The sequence below is a fragment of the Camponotus floridanus genome, unplaced genomic scaffold (assembly GCF_003227725.1).
Source record: "Camponotus floridanus strain SB8 unplaced genomic scaffold, Cflo_v7.5 scaffold20, whole genome shotgun sequence".
Lineage (NCBI taxonomy): Eukaryota > Metazoa > Arthropoda > Insecta > Hymenoptera > Formicidae > Camponotus > Camponotus floridanus.
Window position 1 is genome coordinate 1,149,542 of NW_020229326.1, and position 23,863 is coordinate 1,173,404.

The 23,863-nt window shown below is 39.8% G+C and overlaps 1 long non-coding RNA gene across 2 annotated transcripts in view; it reads left to right on the plus strand.

The window, feature by feature from the left end:
* The window catches only part of LOC109610103, a 149,462-nt gene that overhangs the window by 32,295 nt on the left and 93,304 nt on the right, over positions 1 to 23,863 (plus strand). The window contains exon 1 of one of the 2 annotated variants that reach the window (XR_002192617.2): positions 21,016 to 21,248. The exons of the other annotated variant lie outside the window; for it this stretch is intronic. This is a non-coding gene — a long non-coding RNA (uncharacterized LOC109610103). Of the gene's footprint in view, positions 1 to 21,015; positions 21,249 to 23,863 lie in introns of those variants that run through there. 2 annotated transcript variants of the gene reach the window in all.

A 23,863-nucleotide genomic window follows, 5' to 3' on the forward strand; every position in this document is an offset into this window, starting at 1 on the left:
GCCCCTTAGAAATTATACGATCCGTGCAGCGGTACACCTGTGTGCGGTCGTGTCTCTTGGGCGAGAACGTGACTCGACTATCCGATGAGCCGCAGTCATTTCGAGAACAACGTGAATTCATAATTTCGGAAACAAGAAGTAGCCGTAGTGAAACGCGTTATTGACCGCGCGTAAGAACACCTACGAGTCTCTGATCTAATATTTTTCACGAAATTCTATTACGCGCGCATATTATTCCCCATTCGAAATATTTATATTCTATGAATAACACAATTTTCACTGCACCATCGATGAATTAAGCTACTTATTCGATTATCTGAAATAGAAATCTGAAAATAAAGCGTCCCGATAAAATCAATATTTTATCCAGAAAACGTCGCGTTCTTTCGTTGCATGAAGGAAAGCAACCCGCCCCCCCTCCGGCCTCCCCCTCCCCCCATCCTTGAAATCGAGCAGCGTGTCCGGCGCTATATGATCCGAGGACCACTCTCGGATCGTGTCGCGTCGGAGCCACGAGGGATCTAATCCTCCAAACTTGCGCAGCGCGAAATCGCGCCTTTCACAAACATGTGTCTGACATTTTTAATCGTCGGATTAAAATAACTGATGCCAAGGTGTAGCCCCGGGAATCCATTATCCGGCGGCGGATGAGGGACCGGCCACCCAAAGTGTCGCGTGTCCCCCGGGGATCTGCCAGGCAACGTGGACTGTTTTAAGCCTGACTTTAAGTCGTTTCGATTCTGTCGTGGAACCGCGTTGCATGAAAAACAACCAAAGGCTATTTAAAAAAAAATCTCTAACTTACTTAACTGAATTTTAAGTGACACGCGAAGCGGAAAATTATTTTTTTCTTTTCGTAATTAAAATTTTTAGTGACTCTCCTATATCAGTCTACACAATAGATATGATAGATTGTTCGTTTTGGCGACCGTTTTGCAAAATTCGTATAGGAAAAACCAGTTCTCCTCCTCGGTATCGACTACGCCAAGAGTTACAAGTACCGCCGGGGGCACCGAGGCTGCGATCGAGGGATTCCTTTATTGCACGGATAATAATGATTCGGACCCTCGGCTGACTAAAGAAACGCCCGAAGGTTTACTGGTAAATTACCGAGCATCTCTCCTGCAATTACCGATATAAGAATCGTAGGTTTATTCTCTGTATAAACACCGGTTATAACATGGTCTAACAAAAAAAGTTATTTCAATAATTTTGTACATATATATATGTGCTTAATAATATAATTTTATATAAAATTGTATTATAGTATAATTAATTTTACAATATAATTTTATAATATAATTTATAATTTAATTTTATTATAATATTATTATTAATATTATTATAGGATAATATTATTATAATATTATTATATAAAATTTTCTAATATAATATAATTTATAATACAATTTTATACAAATTTTAATATACTTTTATGTAGTGCTTTATATAGTGTAACCTATGTCTATTAAATTTCAATAAAAAATATGTACCCGTATATAATAATGTCTCGGAACTACGACCATCTTGGCGTGTACGAGAAATATATATACCAACGGAAAAGAGGAGAGGGGGGGAACGAGGATGCAACAGGAGTGCATTTCCGGGGGGCGGTACTTCTCGTACGTGGCTTTCTCTCTCTCTCTCTCTCTTTCCATGTCAGCAATTCACTATGCATTTGTTCACGTGCGTGGTCTACGTGCATAAGTGTTCCAGGTAAACTCCATTACCGGCAGCCATGTTTCTCGCGTTGCTACCGTATCCTTCACTATTCACGGATACTTTGTCAAAGCGATCATTGCACGCAAGATACAAGAGCGATGCGTGCGCGCATACACATGCATACGTATCTCGATTTATGTTTAAGAGATATTTTTGAAATGTAGTATAATGGACCACGCGCAGAAAAGAGACGACTTTCTAGTAAAGATGCCGCGCACAACTTTTAATGTCGTCAGAAACCAAATACAGATCTCCAAAGAAGGCACGCATAATAAATATTGTCTACGACTGCGTATTTTGCAAGTTGGTAGCTATGTCTCGGGCTTCCGAGAAACTCGCAAGACGTTTGCCGTGAGCACATTTGTTCTGTCGTGTACACAGCGGGACAACTCGCTCGAAAGGGAATATAGTAAATTGAGGCCAACGGTAGGACGCGGAGTACAAATATGTTAAAAATTAGCTGGGCAAATATACGCATTATTCCGAGCGTCGCGTTAGAGACGAATCGCGAGAGGGTTAATTTATTCGACCTGGCCAAGCCAGGTAGAATCGTTCGCGCGAATTAAAGTTTCGCGAATTCCATTATGAAAATCTCATATAAGCGTATAATTAATGCTACACGTGACTGGATACCATCGCGTACAAAATTCAAATTCGCGAAAGTGCGCGGTGGCATTTTGTCCGGGAGCGGGATTCAATTTTAAAAAATCGCAGCATTATTTCATATTCGCCGCGTGTCTTTGTGCGCGTACATTCGCAGGTGATAATTAAAAATACTCGTCCGCGTTAATATCAGCCGGGAAAGCGGCTTCGCCGCCTCCAGCGACTGGATATCCGCATTTCCATCGCTTTTCCCATCCAACTGTCCCCTCCCGTTCCCCTTCTTCGGGACGTTTATCTCGTCATCGCGCTCTCTTTCGCATCCCAGGACAGAACTCTCTCTCTGCGACGAATTTGCAAGCTTTTAATACAAACGCGACGCTCGTACACTGCCGAACGCAACTTGTTGTCAACGCCGTGCTTTTCCCTTTTTCCCCCCTCCCCTTTCTGTCCATCTCTCGTTGTTCTGTCCTCTTCTCCATTCCGCGATTCCCGGCTGTTTTTGCCGCCGTATCTCGACGGGTTTCCATCCCCTTTATGAATAAATGGAGAGAGAGAGAGAGGGAGAAAGGGAGCGAGGGAGAGAACGAGAGTCGTTTTCACCTGCAATCGTCGCGTTAACGCGATATCCAGTCTCTCGCGAGCGAGGCAGATCCTCTCCCTTCGCGGTGGAAAACGCTGGTCGATTTTATTTATGTATATATATCCGGCCCCTCTCGTGTTATATCCGTTCCGGGTCTGAGCTGACAGATCACACGGAATATGCGTTCGCCGTCGCATTCGTTTCTGTCGGCGTTGTCTGTCAACGTAATGAGCAGACACGTTTTGTCGATATAACGAGAAGGCTTGACAATTCTCCGCCGCTGCGCTTAAAACTCCACGGCGCGCTTATAGCCGCTTAAATGCAGAATGTCGATATGTGTACGAGCAGAATTTATTGATAGATACATTAACCGGTTCGCCGCGGCTGTCTTTCACCTAACTACGTGAAATGACGAGCCCAAACGTGCGCACGTGAGCACGGTAGGGATAATCGAATCATCCGCGATATCTTCGATTGAAATATCATTTTTGCCAATCGTCGCTCTCTTTTCGATAATTTTGTTTACGAATTGTCGACCGCTAATTTTACTCGACAAGCGAGCGAATCGATTTTTCTTCGTTGATCGCATTTTCCAAGAATATTTTGACACATTTTCATCGAACGAATGTTGCGCCGGTAAAACGTATATTCGTGCTGCTCCTCGAATATGTAAGTAGATTAGAGTGTTACACGTATCCTCGTTAGAGCTTAATAGTCCCGCTATTTTTCAAGTGCGCTCGAGCGTTCGTTGCCGAAAGCCACACGCGTGCCACCGGACTTACTCTCCGAACATAATGGAATCTATCATCGAGAGGGTCGAGATTGATTATCTCGTGACGCACGCCCATATCCATTCGGTGCGACAGTGGGCGCAATATTTTGCCTAGAGGCCATTCTAACGAACGCGGCGAGAAAAATGAAACGAGCTGTATCATGGGAGTACACATGCTCAATCTAGATGACTCTTTAAATTATATAGGCGGGTCACGGCCACGTGCCGAAGAAAATGCATCAACGGCCTCCCCAACCAGTTTTTTCCTCTTCTCGTATGCGTCGACATGATTAATATATCCGCGTTCTCAAATGTTGTAGTCTCTAATTAAATAGACTTTACCACTTTGACATTAAATTATAACAAATAATATCAAGGCAAAAAATCTGGTGATTAGTTATTTTTGTAAATTATTTCGCTCTTATTCATCTAAAGCGAGACTTCTCGACTATTTTTTTATCGCTTACTTGATAAATTTAATACCTTTGCGGACTCGAATCCGTATCATGAGTGGTGATCACGAGAAACATCCATTTCCATCCAGCATTCGAATGCAGTCTTGTAAGCGAGAATCCGGGTAAAGTCGGGGGTCGAGGGTTGGCGCGAGAACCTTTTCGCCGGCGCATGACATCCTTGCTCCGCGACTGCTCTCGAGCACCCTAAACAAAGGGATATTGAGAGACCCCGGAGAGAGATGGAGGAGAAAAGTAGAACGAGAGAGAAACTGCCGGACGCGGGAAAAGGAAGGACGCCAAGGATAGGCGGACCTACCACCTTAAGGATCAGAGTGACTCCGCCACAATAGTGCGTCGCCGGGAATCCAAGGGGGTTTATTAAAGCCGTGGTTGGCGATACAACTCACGTTCTCTGCTTCTCCACCAAACACCCTCCTATCCTAGTCTACCTTCTTCTCTAGTGCGCTTTTCCTCCCCAACGGCTTTTTCCGCTCGCTCGCGTTTATACGCTTACCCGGGAGTGTCCGATCGTTTGCTATCTTACACCGGACTCCAAGTTTTTCGAATAAATGACTCAACTTCGTAGATATCGCTAATTACGTATACAGCTCGTTTTATTTCATATGAAGATAAAAAAAACAGCAATTTACGTTTAAATAATTTATCAATATTTCGATTTACATTTATTTTGTGTCATTTAAAAGAAGAATTAATTCTGAAACAAGGACAATTTTTTAACCCTTCGAATTTTAATTAAAGGATTAAAACTCGAGGAAGAAATTTTCTGGGAAGAGATAATAAGAGAAAGACAGAGGGAGGGAGGGAAAGTGCGAAAAAGTATCGCCTCCGAGCGATTCCCGTCGTAAAAATAATCCAAAGTACGACGAGCACTCTCGCGGTCGCGGCGGGATTTCCGGCGGATATATCGCTCCGTGACATTTGCGACGAGCATAATCCGAGGACGTGGATAACGCGCGCCTCGCTATATTCATACCAGGTATAAATCAGGCGTCGCGCGCGCGCGCGCGCGCCTCGGGGGTTTTATCGACAGGGACATTACGCGAGCATAGCGATGTACGCGTGTAAGAAGGCGACGGCGGGTAATCGGGACCCTGGAAACACGTGTCCCACATCCCGCGTCCCGCTCGACTCTTCCCTCCCCCGCTTCGGTGGCGGCGCAGCTCTCTCCGCGAGAAAAGGAAAGAGATGGAGAGAGAGAGAGAGAGACTCTCCTCGATCTCCTGGTGATAGCGCGACTCCTTTTCCATCGCTATACGAACCCCGTCGCCCTCGTTGACACGAAACGCGCATTAGGCGCGGCTGCATTCTTACGCCCTCGTTCCACGGGCTCCTACACGGTTACCTTTCCGCCGTCGCCTCCCCCCACATCTCTTCCCAAACCGGTCATACTTTAAACGTCTGTCACACAAGGAAGCAAGAATGCGTTATGACAGCTGATACGCGCGAGTTACACGATAGTTTTACGCCCCAAGTTGAAAAGTATCATCGTCATATGCCGCGAGATGATCTTGATAAGATAGATATTCGGATGAGATTTTTGAAGGCTCATTATCCTCTCGGAAATAAACAGAAGGTAAATCATTGTAATCGGTAAATCGATGTTTACAAAGACGTTACCGTTTGATCGATCGCAGGGTTCTCTTCGGGTCATTCTTCAAGACGCGGTTACCTCGCGCGATGTCCTTTCTCCCTCTGCCCCCGCGCCTTTTCTTTTCTTCCTCGTGCGAGGGATAGATGGAACAGAATTAGCTCGGTACGCGTGTACCGGCGCCGTCGAGCAAAGCGATAATAAAAGATCGCGGGGTAAACTTTCGCATTTTCCCGTGGACGCCGGTACGATTTTTATTCCGCCATCCCCCGCTCTCTTCCGCTTCCTGCCGCGGTTTTTTTTTTCTGCTCTCTCCTTCTCTCTCTCTCTTTTTCTCGATGCATTTGTCCATCCTTCTTCGCCCGACGTTCACCGGAACTTGCATTAGCGTCTGGTGGCTCAAGCCGGAGGGTTGGTTCGGCGATGGTGCTGTACTTCCTGGACAAAGTAACCGCGCCATTGTCGCAACAAACCACCCACCCGCCCCAACTCGACCTTCTCCGTTCCCTTGCGAAGCGCGTGTCCATTGTACTCGCGTCGTGTTAACGTATCTGCGCTGTATAGAATATCGTCGCACGCTGTGGAAGTGTTTCTCCGTTAGAGCTGTACGTTGTACGGCTAATTTCAATGTGATTTTCTACAAGGACCTATTATTGTACCACGGTAATGATAGATCGTAACCGTGAAGGTGATGCGGGATGCGAGTTTATAGCGCGATAAATATTTCCAACGGCTGTGCAATCATCTTTTGGAAAATGAAGGCATAATTTTTGATGAGCGATAACGCTTTAATTTGTAATTATTACGGCTAGTGCATTACATTGACGACGAGATCGCAATCGCGAGTTCGAAAACACCGCCGATCGCAATTAGATCGCAACCGATCCGAGTTCGATCCCATAAGATACAACCGCACCTGGTCGTGTCACGGTCCTGTTGCCGAACCGGTCGGCCTGCACAGGAGGCACCGGCGTATTTATTGCTTAATTCACGCTTCTTTGTTTCGTAAAAGTGAGAAACAGCTTTAATAACGGGCCACGGTGCGAGTATAATGACGGGTTACGGTTACAACGAAGGTACCACAACCGCCTCGCGAGAAAGAGTGCGATAACTCGTTTCGATTTTATTAATTATCTCGACGCTCGAGATTGTCGATTACGCGAAGCGCTCGATGCGTTATCGTTAATTTTCGCGATAATGTATTCCTAGAATCTTCGCGATATTAATTGACGTGCGAAATCCGCATCTCCGAGAGAAAAATTTCAACTGTCATTATTATCATCATTGGGGAACGTTACCTCGATATTCCCGGATAATGGTGAAACCTAGGGCGCGTGATTTGAACGAATACTTTGTCGGAATGAAACGACGCGGTGGATGACGACGACGATGGAGCGTCTCGTTTTCAGACGGGAAGCGTCTCTCGTCGACAGAAGTGGAGAAGGACAAGGAGATGGTCGTGAAGGCAGAGGTGGATGCGGCGGATTATGAGGACGAGACGAGAGCGGCAGCGACGCGATTGTTCGAGGCGTGGAAGCGTGCCTTAGATGCGACAATTGAGGTTCCAGACCGTGAACCTGCAATCAATGCTCTGTCGTCGTCGTCGTCGTCGTGCCGCGGAAAGAGAGTACGCATGAGAGAAAGAGAGAGACAAGGAGAGGATCGAGAAACGCGAGGCAGAGATATTCGGAGGGTGCGAAGACTGCCTGTGGAAAGGGCTGGCTTTGTCTGCCTGTGAAAGCTCTCGGAGGGTGTGCGCAGGCTACCCTCTCGAAGAATACGCCTCAAAGGAAGTCGGCTAGCGTACATCCAACGGGGAATCGCGCGTCTTTACTTCAGCCATGGAACTTGGAACCGAACCACTTGGCTATGTTTACGTTCGAGAGTGTACTTATTTTTCAGAACGAAATAAAAATGCGATGGAACAACGCGAAAATCTGTTTGCGTCCGATCTGCAGCGATAACTACCTTATTATATCGTTGCTATTCATGAGGCGTGCGCCGAATAATTGCATTGATCTCTTTTATAATAATTACGCTATAAATATAAAAGCGTAAAAAAAATCAGCGATCGATTGATCGCGCGATTAAAAATATGCCCCCCTCAATTACGTAACAGAATCTTGCTTCGACACCTGCCGTTAATGTACTCGAAAGTGACTCTCGCCTCGAATATAATCAAGTTAAAATAATTCTCCGAACATTAATAAATCAATTTAAAATATCGTTCTATAAAAATATGCTCATATTATAATATATTTTCGACATCGAAGATTTAAATGACTTGCTGATGAGAAAATGATTAAAAATTTTATCTGCGCAAAATTAGCCGAGTCAGATTATTTTCACATTCAATTATCGATTTCTGATTCAATTATCGATTTCTAATCAGTCAAAATCGAAAATATCATCGATTTCTCATCTTTTCCCTTTCCTACGATTACGTAAAGGCCGCTAGTCATCGGGGACAATAAGCGAATAGATACGATAAATTTACATGTGTTTCGCGGAGATGGTGAGTGTCGAGCAGGTACAACTGAAAGAGACGATCATGCGGTGGGATTACCTGTGCAATGCGAACCATTAGCTGCCGTGTATGCAGTGTACTCGAGCGGACTTGTAGTCGGGTAGCATTTGCCGGCGGAAAATATACACGCGCATATCCGTTCGCGCGCGCATGCACATCGAATGCTTCGACGAGAGAAGCGATGAGGGTCTTTCGATTTCCGCGAATCTCTTGTTTTCTATTATTTGAATATTATTAAGAATACAAGTATTATAAATTGAGAGCTATATTTATTTGCAATCTGCGTATCATACAAGTCGCAGAATCATAAATCAATTATATATATTTTTTTTACTATTAAATAATGTTTCTTTATAATAATAATATAATATAGTAATAATAATACATTTATAATAATAATTTATATAATCAGTAAGTAATAATAAATATGACAGAGCTTTGAATAAATATTATTCATAATATTTGTCGTATATATTTTAGTTAGAATGAGCGGAATCGTACCGATATTACGCGATTTATCCGAGAGTTTAATAAAAACACAAATTGCAAGGAACTTATAAATATACACGTGTATGTTATGCGATTCGTGTGCAGAAACCTTTATTTCTTCTCCGGACGATCGGTTTGCCGATTCTCGGACGAGGGGCCGCGAGTAACAGTGCAAAAGACGCCGAAACATTCTGTACGTTTGCGCACAAAACGCGGCGTACTAAGTGTAAATGAAGCGGCTTGTAGGCTAATGGAGGTAGTGCTACCGATGTTGGCTGAGCAATTAAGCCGGTCCGCGGTCGAACAGAGGATAAATAACGGATATACAGGCCGCCGTGCGGATACGAGCCAGGAGGGGAGAGAGAGGAAGCGGGCTCTCGTCTCTTAAAAAATTCATTAATAGCAACGAGGTAGCTAGTATAATTACCCACGCTAGTACCGTACTCGCGATCGCAAAAAAAACCAGACAAGGATCGAGAATTAACTCATGTAAATGCTCGATAATGACTCCGTAATTTCACATCAACGTATTTCCCTATCAACTAAGTTAATTACTCGTACGTGAAGCAATCAATGAAACTAGTTCAGGACGGAGGTACTCTACGCAATAAGAATTACTAAACGTGGCAAATTAATGCGGGCTATTAAATTGTATATATAAATAATTTGAAAAATTTTTCTCGAAAGAGACGCCAACGTTGTTCACATTCGTGTTAACTTTACGTTACGTCCAGTTTCTATGTAATTACAAATGCGCGGTTATCTAGATTGATCGCACGATTGCAAGGCAATATCATTTCTGACAAGAGCAAGACGCTGTTCAATTACTTTTTAGAGCTCGGAAATTTCGCGTGAGTTTATTAAGATAATCAATGACGTCCTTTTGTGAACTGGTATGCTCGACGCTTATTCGAAAGAATACGGAGTATCCTTTGGCATCTCCTTCCCGTCGTGCCGACAATTTCTTGAATGATCTTTTATAGCGGTCGGTTTATTCCTTTATGACTATATCCTTGGCCAATTTCGAAACGATCTTGACCGCGACGTGTTTTACCGCGAAACCAACTGCTTTGTCCACTGATTATACGCCATGGTGCGCTCATAAATACACACGTCCGTTTAATATACCGCGCCATTTCTATTCCCGATGTTCTCGCACATATAGAAATTAATTGGCGTATTAATATTATTTACATAAGAATGAAATAACCTGCACTAAATTAATTGTAAAAATCGCTGAATGAGATTACTAGAAATCATTAAAAACTAATATACATATATGTAAATATAAAGTTAAATGGAATACTAAAAAATTATATACAAATTAGTATTTAATTATTCTTTAATTAATAAAAATATTTTTTGTCAATGAATAAGTTACTACTTATTAATTATTTCACGGAATTAATATATTTAATTGTTTACATTATTCGAGAAACGGATAACAAGCACCGAAATAGAGTCTTTGCTCGAATTTTACCTCTGGCATGATTTACCATTCGTTAGCAACAAAAAATTATTTTCAGTATCTTGATTTTTTATTAATTCTTCCTGTTATTAATTTATATCTCTTTTTTTGATATCACTTTCATAAAAAAACTTATTTTAACTAATTTATTTTTTAAATTTTATAAAGATCTGTTATTTTTTGGTTGGAGAAAGAGCTATTTACAGGGCATCTTCCTTAATGACTTTTTTCAACACTTGTTTTTTAGCGCGATTGATAGCAAAGTGGAACGCAAATCAAGATACTGATGCATTCCTATCATTATCCATTAAACGTACGAGTCAATTTCCGGGAGATGCACCGTCGATCCGGCTATAGGCCCGTTATATTCGGTTTGTGTGTTAAATCGTGAAAGCGAGCGGAGGGAAAAATGTGATGCGTGGGCCCGAGGCCGGCATTAATGACGGAACGTGCGGCACTCGTTCGCCTCGTTACTGTCGCCCTAGGGCAACCGCGAGAAAAGAGAGAGAGAAAGAGAGAAAGAGCGAGCCACCCCAACTGCACACATCGAATCCTCTCGGCTCGCCATCGACTCCTCGTAATGCGGCCAGGATATTATTTGTTCCCACTTGTTTGTGCGCACGAAAGAGCGCTCCTGACAAACAAACAATCTGCTTTTCCAAGAGAGACACCGTCTCATGGTTTGTCTCTCTCTTTCCTCTCCTTCATCTCCTCTTTTTTCTTCCACATATCCTCCATTGCTCCCGTGTATGTTATCTCCTTATCCTTCACCTAGCTTTCTCTCTATCTTTCGCGCGCGTTTCTTTCATAAATAAATAGTAGAAAAAAAAGGATGGCAAAAAGAGAGAGGAGATGATGCGAAAAGAAGGAGAAATCCTCGCATCATCCCGGTATAACGCCAATGAGACATTCTACGTCCGTGCCAGCCAGTGGAGCTCCTTTTGTGTCAATACTGCGATAATTATTTCTGTAGAGCGACCCGTAATGGCTCATTCAGACGGTGTCGCCGGCTTTTTTCAATGGTAAATCGCGCCATTAAGCGGCTATAATGAACGCCAGTTCCAGAGCTCCGACGCTTGCACTTGCAGTAATATTTATCTTGTGGGCGCGCAAAGGAGAGAGGCATCTGGAAAAAACTATTCTTTTTTTTTTATAATTCATCCAGAATAAACAAATACATTTGATAGAGAAAGTAAAGAAACGCCATTGTCCTCTAAATCTGTCTGCATGTGACAAACTCGCTTAAGACGATAAGATCGCGAAATTCTCTCGGATCGTCGAGAGAAGACCAATGACAAAGATAAGCCCGATATCAATGACGAACGTTGGGATATTAGTTTAGCCGAATCAAGAGTCTGACATATCCTGTGACAGGTAAGGGCGTCGTCTGCGCGCGAGGGACAGCTGGACGCTCGCGCGTTGCACCTGTTCATTCCATAACTTTTCGTTTTTTTTTAATCGCTTTGAAATTAAATAGCCCGTATTGGATAAAAGAATTGCTCGAATCCATTAGGCCTCTTACATTTTATCCCGTATATTTACCGGCAATATCGTGAGAAAATAAACAGCCGCGTACATAATGCATTCGCGGTGCAGGAATTGATACGCGTCATCTCAACGAAGGTCAACGGCTCCTCAAGCGCACGACATTTTAACGAAAACATTGTACATACATGATGGTATACGATATATTGGTTACATGTGTATTGGTATTATAATTATACGTGTCATTTTATCATTTACGATAAAAGCTTATTACTAGTCCATTCGTTTACGATGTACAAGTACTCTGCGAACAGGTAATCGATATCGTTAAGTATTCTGAAAGTAGACTGTCGGTTCATGAAGCCGCTCGAGCATGTATTACATCGGTACATTACATTTAATATTCCTCCGGTAATGATGGGCCATCCCGTTCGCTACAGATCTCCTTTCTCTCTTTCTCTCATCCTCTTTCTCTCTCTTTCTCTTTCTCTCCTTCTCTCTCTCTCTCTCTCTCTCTCTTTCTCCGCCTAAGGCTACATTATGCGCCAATAGTCGCATCAGCATAATCACCGCGGTCATTAGAGCTTGTGTATACGCGGAATGTTTTCTGGCGTATTCTGGGTGTCTCAATTTTGCCGCGTACTTTTCTCATCAATTTTCAATCAATCTCTTATTGACGAAAAAATCGATCGCGCGTAAAAGAAAGCTCTTCCGAAAGTCGAAGCATCAATTTATATTCGAAAGCTGCCGTCGTTCCTGGATTGTCACGGAAATGGCACGTCATATTGTAACAATTGCGAAGGCCGTATTAAAGGACGTTATTAGCGACATGCTTTGACCCAAATTGCTCGATCGTGAGCGGAGGGATATTTTACGACTAATAAGAAACATTTGCCGTAATGACTGTACTTGATAAAGCGACCTTAAGTTAATAATCGCGCTCGTTAATTATAATGTATTTGCGAAATACTGGGTAATTTGCTTCCTAAGCTACTTATATACGGCGCGATATTTTTATCGATTTCGCGTAAATACGCACTGAAATTTCACTGGCTCTCCTCGTGCTTACTTACATTGTATGGCAAATGGCCGATCGCGGATAAGCGATTTACTTACTTTGTAAATGCGACGACTGTGGATGTCGGAAACTTCCGGAGAACACATCTCGCGGCTCGCGTGACGGTCGACGTTTTCATTCGGCGGGTTCTTATCGGTCCAGATAAGGCAACGCAATAAGTTAATGAGGGCTGAATGACTCTCGACGAACGAGATCGTCCACGCCCAACCCCGGGGACAGTTTTCCTCCCCTTCCCTCTCCTCCCCCTCGGGTTAGCTTTACCCCTCGTTTCATTTCCCCCCCTCCTCCTCCTCCCTCAATTCGCGACGCGACGCTTCGATAATCGATCTAGACTAGACGCGTTAATTATTTATCAGGCGGCACGCGTGACTGGCGATCGTCCAATTAAATTAAAGCAGGAAGCCGGATCGCGGTTATCGGCACTTCAGCGACCCTCTCTTCTACTACGTTTCGACGATGTTATCTGATTGACGCGACCTGCCAATGTGGCGCTCGGTGTGCATTCGATTCGAGTCCATTAAAACTCGTTAGTGTCCATATACGCACGACCCTTAATTGGTCGACGTTGAGCTTTCACGCCGGTCTTTCCATTACGATAGTTCTAATTAGGTCTAATCGTTCTTTATCCAGAAGATGCCATTCACGAGAGATCCCCGCGATTAATTCTGTATAATCAAATTAGTATATTTGTGTACACATACATGTATATAATATACAGTATATGAAATAATATACAGGATGTTTCTTAAGAAGTGCGAAAAATTTTAGGAGATGATTCTTTGTCGAAAATCAAGGGAGATTTTCATATAAACAGATTTTCATTAAAAAGTTTTAATAAAAAATTGAATAGGGGTTGCTAGTTTCATCCCCTTATAACAACACGGGAGGCTGAAAAAAATATTAATAAGTAACCTTTTTACTAGTAGAAAATATCCACCTAATTTCATTTCGTTAACTTGTTCTAAAATCTAATTTTTATTTTTTTCTCAATTTGGAAATTGACCCCCATTTTTGGAGGAGTGTAATTCTACAGGAAGGAATATAGGTATATATTTATATGAAAAACCCCCCTTAATTTTCGACAAGAAATCATCTCCTAAAATTTTTCGCACTTATTAAGAACACCCTGTACAATATAAAATATACATATATAAAATAATATAGTTTATATATATACATTATGTGTGTAAGATTTGTTGTTATTTCTTGTATACAAATTACATATGATAAAATTCCTCTGCGCGTAATAAAATTTGTGTGAAAAATGCAGAGACTGCGTAACACAATGTTATTTATACTACTATACTTTACGAAATTTTGATTTTTTTTTGCGAAAATTCAAATTGCATCACGGCATAATTGCATACCTGAAATGCGAGGGAAGTTCGAAAACTTTGTAACGTAAGCGGGCAAGTATTGGCCTGCTCGCAGATCGCACGATCCACCTGACGTACCTAAATGTAATTAAAACCAGCATTTTTGTAATACCGGCATGCGTTCCTTCGGCGATACAGGCCTTTATGGCGACGTAGATCTCCCGAAGCGCGCCGTTTACACGCGCGATTGCGACGTGGTAACACGGTACTTGAAGCTACGTAGTTAACGGTCGCGCGCATACCTACGGGCTAATCATACATTTTTGCGTGTCATATCAAACAAGGCTGCTACAGCCACTTTCGTCGCGATAATCTTCCCCAACGAACGCGCGAGATCTCGTATTTATTATGCGCACCGTCGCGTGCATTCGCGTTCGTGCGGTCGCGAGTATTATTTCTACGAAAAGAGAGAGAGAGAGAGAGAAATCATAAAAAAAGAACCGACAACTTTATACCGAGCTATGATACTAAAAAAAATTATAAATGCATGTTTTTTTATTATTATGACACTTGTAGAAATAAAAAATCGCTCCATTATTCGCTCAACGACTCAATTACATTTTCGCGAGATCGATTCTAGGTATCTCACAAAACTGCACTCGATTGAGTCGAGTGAGACCGTGCATTCGAGAAACCTCAACGTAGATCGAGGAAACGCGATGCGAGAGAACGAAAGCGAGAAGGTCGATCGAGGTCCCGATGGAGTGCGGTACGTTATACACCCCCGCAAACATATGGGCCCCATTGTGTACCCTTAGGGGCTCACGCCTCCTCCCCCTCCTCTTCTCCCTCGGCGGTTTTACCGCCGCCGTCGAGATACGAGCCGAGATACGCCCGCCTTTATAGACCCTACACCATGTTTCTTCTGTGGAAAGGTACGCGGCGCGAGGTATAACTTGAAAACCGAGGAAGTCGAGTCGCATTCAGTTCGCGCGAATGTGTATTCGACAATGCTAGGTGTTAGAAACGTTGACGTTGTCGCGAAAGCCGCGACAAAATAGATTCGCACAAATGAACGCCGGGAAACGCGTGCGAGAAAATGTCGGTTTTCCTCCGAGATCTTGTAGCTCTCTGTTACACTCGATGTTTCTCATCTTTCCACGTAAAAACAAAGATCAGAATATTCATCAGAATATATAGAGTGTTTCGACATTACCGAATGTTTTTCTAATGCCAAATTTTCCGACCAATTTGAAGTTGATTTTCCTCGTCAAAAAAGTTACAAGTTTTTAATTATATATCTTTAATATTTAATTAAATTCTATTTAAAAAATTCTATTGAAAAGCTCTTAAAATTAAAGAATAAAGGTTTTCAATTCTAAATTTAATTTTAATTTTTATGAAAAGCTTTTTTTCAATCGCATACATCTTGAAAATAATTTATGCCTCGAAAAAACTATCCCAAATTAAAAAGACATTCATGAAACAAGTACATGATCTAACAAAATGCTTCTCTCAACTTATATTATTATTCCGAAGCTTCGATATACTATTGTCAATCTAATACTTTTAAAATGATTCTAATAAAAAGTCAACGTGCTGTCACTTTCAATGATCAATATAATACTAATCAGTGCATTTCGCGCACGTGTAAACAACGAGTGTATCAGAGACGAAAGCTGACTATTACGAGATGAGATAAGAGGAAAAAAAGAGAGATGGTCCAAGACTATCGCTCATCGGGATGCTCCCTGGGGAGGCGATACATTGTAGGTCGTGCGAGTTTCGCGTTATCCCTGCATATGGACGTGGGGGAAAAGAGGGGGACGAAACCGAGAGAAGAAGGGACTACCGTTCCACCTTATCACCTACCAAATAATGGAGGCATATTGAATAGATAGCCAAACCTAACCGATATCTATCTGATCCCAAAGTCCCGTGGGGATATTAAGGAATCCGGCCCTTTTCCACACACCCTTCGAGCAGGGTAAATGCGACGCGTTCTTCCAACGGGAAAAAGTGTATTCGAATAAATCCAAAGTCCTCGCACGTTTTCTCTCCTCCTGCTTCCACGACGGGTTGAGAATCAGGGAGACGGGGGGGAAACGCTTTTTCCTCGCGATACAAATTTTCCTGTCGCCGTGGAATCAATCCGCGACAAGTACTTTTGAACCACGAAACTCGAGGGAACAGTCTGTACAAAATTTCGATTATCGCGCATTTGCATGTGTATAATCAAAATATTAAGTATTTTTATTGTATCTAGAAAATTAAATTACTACAGATTGTGCTAATAAAAATAGTGGTGAGATCGATGACAAATATTTTATACACGTATTTTTTTTTATCCGCGAAAGGTGAAAAGCAACGAAGAAAAATTCGTGTGTTCGCACCAAGGGTATTGGATTTGTTGCAAGTGTGTTGAACAAATGATTGCGCAGCTACCGCCGCGGAAAAACCGCCTTGGGTTGGAAGCGGCGACTCGCCTCGCCTATATCACCGCTATCGTTGCTGCATTTTCTCGCTTTTCCCCCCTCTCAGTCCGAGGATTGTCGAACGAACAAAGTTTACGGGCTACAAAGCACTCCCGGAGAAAGTGTCGAGAGCACAATCACCTCAAACTTCTCCACTTTCATCTCGCGCTTCGCCTTCCCAGACGAAACACGTGACGTCTGCGAGAAAAGTCTTGCATCAAGCATAATATTACTTAGTTTAAGTCTTGCATCAAGCATAATATTACTTTGTTTCTAAGAGAATATTACGCTAATATTCATATTCTTCTACGAAAATAAATTGGAGGGAACATAGAAAAATATATTTCGAAACACTTGTTATTCTAACTTTTTCTCATCCTTCTGTGCGAAATAAGAATGATACAAGATAATACTTGAAACGTCAGCAAGCGAGAAAATCTAATCAAAATGCGACGCGATACGCCGGCGAGGAATTTCATGAGATATGCCAATCGGAATCGCGTTCGCACGGTACGCATACTCGATGAAGCGATTCGCGACGAGGGGGCCCGATCTTATATTAATTTGCGGCGCCGATTTCCCGAGTGTGGTCTCGTACGAGAGACTACGCTTTCTTGTCGCCGTCGCATTATTAAATACGGTTTGCGCATTCCGTTCGCGGAGCACCGATCGAATAATACCGCCCGAGATTTCGCCCTCGAAAGGAAAGAGGAATCTCGCTCGCGATTTCCCGATAGGGATAGGGATGAAGTACCCTCTAAGATTTCAGGAACATTATTCACAAGTGAATTGCCTTTCCCCTATTTTTTATCGCAATTTTAATTGTAGATTCACAAGTAATTCAGTGAGAGAAACTTACAATAGAGAGCGATTAAAATCACTTGTCTCGCCTCCTTATGACACTTGTCACTCTACTCGCTTTTGAATAAACCGAGCCTTTAAATAAACCGACGATGATTCCAGAGCGAGCGAGGGACGCGCAAAAATTCGGAGTCGACGCGAGCAAATCGCGCGCGTGTCGGCTACGGCAGGCTGTATCCAGGTACTGAAACCGCGACAGGTCGGCCGCGGGTTGGTCCAAGGTGGAACGAGTTGTACGGCGAGCGAGCAGAGAAAGACGAGAGTGGTTCCATTCTCGAAAGATGCGAACCACGTAATCCTTCCGTCTTCGTTCTCGCAGAAGTGGCGGTTCCTTCTCCCAGCCCCAATAAATAAGCCGGGATATTAATAAGCTGTCATATTCTCGCATTCGCACGAGCAATTTCGGATCGAGTTATGTATTATACGATCATTTCAAGAGACATTTAAATCGAAATAAAATCGAACTTCAAAATGGTCGACAGTTTTCAAGTATTAATTTGATGGTTCCAACATAGATCTTTCATTTTGAATTAGAAACAAACAAAGTCAATCATAATAGTATACTTGACAGACAGTGAAAATTTAGATGATTGTTATTATTATACGCTTGTTGACATGCCTGGAATTCTGTTAGTCTCCGATTAAGTCGATTTTAAAATGCTGAGCGACGAGAGAAGAATAATTTTCGCTATATTTGAGCTTTTAAATATTTCTATTAACAGTAATTTAATACGCCGTCAAAAAGAAGACGGAAATCATCGAAGCAGGAGATAAATTCGTATGAAAATATTTAGCATTTATTAACACATAGCTGTGAAACAATCATCTTAGATAAATTAAAGTAAATTAAATACGTCATCGTATTTCGAATATAGGTATCTAATATGCAATTTTCCTTATAAATTACAGTTTTCTTCAAATATTAATTCGATAATATAATTTTACACGAAATATGTGTGACGATGGCGTGCTCGCGTCAAATTAATTATGCTGAGAAAAGATACGAATAAACTAATATACCGTTCGATATCCGCGATGTCGAAGAAACGCGCGATAAAAATTGCGCTTGAATTTATACTTTAATTTGCGGTAATATACCGATCGATATTATTCTATCAGACAGGTATGTATATATTCATACGTCGATCAGAAACCGGCAACGGTTGTGTATATCGTAAGAACAAGTCGGTTCTCACGAGGGGACATGCATTTCATAGTCGCTCGTCCACCATGTCGGGCGAATCCTGCATGACAGACATACAGGAGAGATCTGACTTTTCTTTTGCCCGTCGCGCATTAATTACACCGCGGTTCTCCCGGAACACGACAGAGACAAAAATTGCGGCAAAGTGAACCGGCGGACAGAGCCCGAATAAACTGCGAGAAAGGGGGATGTCATTTATTGTTAGACATATAAGATATTAAAGTAATTATGCTTGTGAAATATTGAATAAAATATTAAATATCTATATAAAGATATTAATTTTAATTAAAAATATTCCATTACAGATATTTTATTATAGATATTATAGATATTTTAAATCTTTTAAAATAAAACTTGAAATATTTTATTTATACATTTTATTAATTCAGAAAAAAACGAGCAGTCTACCTATTTTGAAAATAATATGAATTATAAGTAATTTATAAATTACTTACATATCATTCCTCGCCAGATGTTTCTTTAGATGCTTTTTTCCTCCGTTGTTCATTCCTTTCTGTTTCCGTGGCACTCACACTCACTCGCGAAAACACTATTAATTATTATTAGTCATATATGCAATAATCCCGAGACACTTTGCACGGCACTCCCGATCGCGGAATAATCTCACGTGATATGCACTATATCATAAGCGCCATAAGCGAGCAACACGAAAAGTAAATATAATTCATTTGATATATAGATGAGATCAAAATCATGTGCTAGCTACAATAATATCTCTATTGTAAACACAATAACACAAATCGTAAGATCAAAATATCGTGATACATCAATCGTTTAATAATTAATAATTCATCCTCACATTTTAGAAAAATTTAAATCATCGGCCAAAGTATTTAATTCTAAATATAGTTAGAGAAATAATTATTATTCGAAAGGATTAATCGAAGGATCGTAACAAAATTTTTAACTTATTCCTTTCGTTTTAATTTTTACTTTTGCAATAATAGTCGCGCTTCGATAATCTATCATCATGATACAGTTTCGTGTTGCTTATAAAAAGTTTAATAATCATTAATTGTAATAATTATAGCGAATTTTATGATTCAATACTTGTCACAATCGCGTTTTGTGATAAAAGAATTCGATAATATACGCACACGTTCCACACTACTCGAGCGTCGCCGCGCGAATGATAACAAGGCCGTCACATGTAAACAATAGCGCGCTAGACGCCGTCAAGGCCGAACACCTGTGTTATATTGTCGAAATTCTTTGCCGAAATATTTTACGTATTTCATCTATATACGCGGAATATTAAAATATAAAAGTATTTTAGATTATAAGTTAATTATTATTAACCGATTGATGTATCGTAGTATCGTCATCTTTCGTAGTATCGTAGTATCTTTTGTTATGCTAATTACTTGAATCTACAATCTGATTGTTTTATACTACGAGTTCTTAATGTAAATTATATTTAATCGTCGAAAAATAAAACAATAAAGCATCGCGGATGATTCTATGTGTTATTAAAAGAATAATTATTGTCTCTAAAGATCAATAAAACAATAATTTATAATTTAGATTCTTAGCTCACACACACACACACACACACACGCTTCAGTTCTTATTTGATTAAATAAATAAATTACAAATATAAATGAAATATCTAATTGAATGAAATATCTAATTCGAGGACTATGACGATAGAAAAAAATATATATGTATATATATGTAGTTATATATTATTTATAAAAATTAATTAATCATTCATTATATCATTATAACAAATAATCTTCTAGTAGTAGTCGCGATGACGTTGAAGAAAGGAATTTGACGGAGTTTCCCCCACCACTACTCTCCTACTCGTACAGTCGCGCGGCTCGAGAAACGTAAACATTAACGTTCTGTGCGTCGTAAAAACTAAATATCTCCTATTGTTATTAATTCCTTGTCGACCCTATCATTCATGCCACGACACTGAAGCAGGAAAGTAGTGCGGTGTGAGATACCATTTAATTCCATTTTTAAATTCAATCGCGATCAATATCGAAATTATTTATTATTATATAACAATATGATTCCTGATTAATTTAATGTAAATAATATATATTACTTACACACAATGATAATTCTCAAAGCACACATTTCGCGTAATTTGCTCCTTTGATTAAGTAAAAATCGAAGCGCATACAACAGAAATCTAAATTATAAATTATTGTTTTATGATTTTTACAAACAATAATTATTCCTTTAGTAACACATAGAGACAAATATATTTGTCCGCGACTTATCGTTCGATTTTTCGACAATTAAATAATGAAATTAATTTACATCGAAAACGCGATATATTTTTGTCACAAGTAGAACATGATTTTAGTCTTGTATAAATGGAGTAAATCATACTTTTCATGTTACTTGCTTTCTTTTTATATAATAAATTGCGTATCTAATGTAATCGTTTCGCGATCGGGAGTGTCGTGCAAAGTATCTCTCTCGCGTTCGTTGCGTGTACAATTAAGCATGATTAATTGTGTTTTCGCGAGTGAATGTGAGTGCCATGAGAAGACAGAAAAGGATGAACAAGAGAGGAAAAGGAGATCTATAAAAGTATCAGACGACGGATAAAACAACGATAAGCGGGGTAAGTGATTTATAAATTATTTATCATTTATATTATTTTCAAAATACATATATATTATATACATATACATACATATACTCTTTTTTGTTTTAAATTATCTTATAATATATTGCATATAAAAAATATTTCAGGTTTTACTTCAAATATTTTAAAATACATAAAATCTATAAAATAAAATATTTGCTATAAAAGATTTTTAATTAATATTTTTATATAGATACTTTAATATTTTATAAAATATTTCACAATCGCGCGTATGTGTGTATATATATGTATGTACGATATGAAATATCAAATTATAAAGGTATTTTAAATCACAGATTAATTATTTATTAAACGATAGATATATCGGAATCTTTCATTATGTTAAATATTAGATTCTACGATTCAATTATCTTATCGACTTCTCAAATCAAATTGTATTTAAATGTGCTCGATAATGATTATAGCAAATTATTTTTCGATATTTGTCGTAATCGCGTTTAACATTTATTTAAAAAATATTAGTATATTTATTCAAGAAATTATTTGTATAAATTAATTTAATATTATCATTTTGTGCCAAATTTTTTATCTTACTTCGAAAAGATATTTCCCGTTTAATTATGGAATTTTTTAATTGTAGTCTATTCAAAAATACATAACGCAAAAAGTAAATAATGCGCGTGCTTTGGAATATTTTAATAAAATAAACTTTAATTTGCAAACGTAATTTTTCGATCATCTAGAAAAAAAAACATGCCTTAATTGTCAAACGGCTTATATAAACTCGAAAAGAGAAAAGTTACTTGGATCGTTTCTTTTGCACGATTCCGAATGTACGTATGCAGGTATGCAAGCAATGAGAATACGTACTCGAGAGAGCCGGTGGGTTTTGCGAGAACGATTCGTCGTCGCTGCGTCTTCGTCTCCGTCTTCGTATAAACGAGACTCGCGCGTCCCCCGTCTTTGGTCACGGGGAATGTTATCGGGCTGTATCGTGCAACGGTTTTCATTACCATTCGTGCACGGAAGGCTCGCGAGCCGGCACCCTCTTGAAAAACACGATTTGATTTATTACGAACCGCATAGCCGACGTCGTCGCGTAATGTCGTGCGCGTTCGCCCTTTCTGCTTTTTAAACGCAAAGTATGCTCCCGGACAAGTGTACGAGACACTCCGCAATGCGTAGATCTTGTCTGGATGCTTTACACGACATATGTATTTTAAAGCACAGCTGACTGACTAACTCTTTTCTTTCTCAGAAAAATTTATGAGATTATTTATATGTATAACGCGCACGAGGAATACGTTCTGCGTTATATGTATGATACTCATGGATTATACAAAGTACATTCGAATTCATTTGATAAAATATGTAATATTTGTGTCTTAATACAATATAAAATAATTCTTATTTTATTTCAGAACAAAACAAAATTTATTTATGATTATATAATTTCCGAATGTTAATTTCTTGTAATTTGTTATATAATTTTTTTATTATATAAATCCAAGGTATAAAATTGAATTTAAGTATAAAAATTAAAGATTTGACATTTATTTATCATTTTGCAAGGACATTTTTGGAATTCGTGCATACGAAGATTTATTATATTATTTATTATATATTTTGACATATATTTTTTTAAATAATAATTAATCATTAAAATGTTTTTTTATAATAAATAATAATTAAGACACAAATATGGACATTTAATTATAACTAATTCAATATTAAAACTTTACATATTGAATTTAATTTAAAAAAGTTGCATATTAGATTTAAGTAAAAGCAAAATATCATTAATTTTTCAATATAACAAAGAAAAAATTTGCATAATTTAGAGAAAGATTTCGTACTATTTTAGCGTTTTATCTCCTTAACCTTCATAAAAATATGTTTCACCCGGGGGCAGACCCGTCGCAGTTACGTTTGTCTATTATTACGAGGAATTTCCGATCGGGAAGATCGATCCCGCGGAGATTATCGATAAAATTAGGCCAGGTGAATCTTTTCTCAACCGCCGCCGTTGATTGATGACCCATGCGGAGAATTTAGCGCGTTGGAAGTGCCGATAATTTCAGCCCGGATCCTGTCCTCGTTATTAAAGAACGTTATCTGATACTCCTTTCGACGTTGCTGTTCAATCGACATACATTATCGGCCACCCAAAGACTGTGTCCATTAATCATCGAGATAATGAAACATACAACTTCGGGTTTAAATACGAGCGTTTTGTACAAATGTAGCATAATAATTGCGCCAGATCTTATGCCGGATAAAAAAATATAAAATATCTTACGTTAGCGATGTATGTACGGGCTTTTCTATAATATCGCGCCTCGTTATTTAAGCTCGATCGTCTCGATCCGTCGGTTTCCTTCGAGCAAGAACCGCCAGTTTGTAACGTCCGCCGCGCGCGCGTTTCTCCCTCCAATTTAAGTACTTCCCTTGTGTTCTTTATACATATCTACCCCGGATCTTACATAAGAATATAAATATGTAGCCGAACTATGTGTTTGAAACGTTGCCAGCGGTTAGTAGGATCGATTTCCTGGTAAACGTGAGTCGGGTTTTGCCAAACGTTCCCTTTTTATAATTTATTATGCGCTGTTATTTACTATCGCGTTTCG